Source organism: Schistocerca nitens, chromosome 7, assembly GCF_023898315.1.
Source record: "Schistocerca nitens isolate TAMUIC-IGC-003100 chromosome 7, iqSchNite1.1, whole genome shotgun sequence".
In the NCBI taxonomy this organism is placed as follows: domain Eukaryota; kingdom Metazoa; phylum Arthropoda; class Insecta; order Orthoptera; family Acrididae; genus Schistocerca; species Schistocerca nitens.
The window spans coordinates 339,176,409-339,177,678 of NC_064620.1; positions in this window are offsets into that span (position 1 = coordinate 339,176,409).

The following is a 1,270-nucleotide window of genomic DNA, read 5'->3' on the forward strand; positions in this document are numbered from 1 at the left end:
GTCACCAATCTCGTTGTGGTTTGTGGTTTGCCGCCCGTCTCGTCATTACAATGATTACTCATTGGTTTCTTCACAGTCTTACGTGACTGTAACCCCACTAGGCGGTCGCCAATCTCGCTGTGGTCTGTGTTTTTCCTCCCGTCTCGTCATTAGAATGATTACTCATTGGTTTCTTCACAGTCTTACGTGACTGTAACCCCTCTAGGCGGTCACCATCTCGCTGTGGTCTGTGGTTTTCGCGATATCTTTGACCCTAGCGTCGTGTCATATTTGGAAACGGAAACGCACAAAAAATGTTCAAATATGTGTCAATTCCTAAAGGACCAAACTGCTGATGTCATCGGTCCCTATAGGTACACACAACTTAAACTAACTTATGCTAAACAACACACATACGCCCATGCACGAGGGGGCCCCGCAATCCGTGACATTGCTCATTTTCCAACAGAGGCCGATAACGCTCCCCCAGGGAGTTTGCAGAACGAATGATCCTCACCTGCTGAGCCATTCCTTCTAAGACACCGACTACTGGCGACCGAGTCTCATTCACAGTCTTTGACAGTCTTCAGTATTAGCCAGCCTTCAATAGTTTGCTCATTAATTTGTTGTGGGAGCCTCACACTGTTTCTTGTAATAGCTTGACTTTATTGCTCTTTTTTCTTTTATAAAGGTTCTTCAGAATGCTTCAAGAAAGCCAAAATTCAATTAAAACTTCTATTTTCTGTATTTATGTATTCGGTAGTGATTTCTTCTTCTGTCCAACTTCCATACGACGGCAGCTGTTGCACCACTCTGCAGCCCACCTCTCGATACCATTGTGTACAAAGTAGTACACAGTAGTTGTAATGTTTCGGCTTAAAAGCGTATTTTAACGGAGTATACTTGGCGTTGTGACGTGAGGGTAAGTTTAAGGAAGGGAGGGGACCTGTTACCTGTGTACCGGGTTCTGTTCTTGGCTGGGTAAGTGATTTTCTCTGCCTAGGGACTGGGTGTTCACGTTGTCCTCATCATTTCATCATTATTCGGGAAAGTGTGAGACTGGACAGTGAAAAGATGGGGAACTTGTACAGGCGCTAGTAACAACGCAGTTGAGCATCCCGTAAACCAAGCATCATCGCAAAACCTAACCACTGTTTCAGCAGACGACAAAACGAATGTGGTGTGTGTTTTATAATTTCATAAAATATGAAAACTACAGGTTTTAGTGTATTGCGGAGGGCTGGCTCCTCCTGTTTTAGCCCAATTCAGTCAGATAGGATTTATTCCAGTA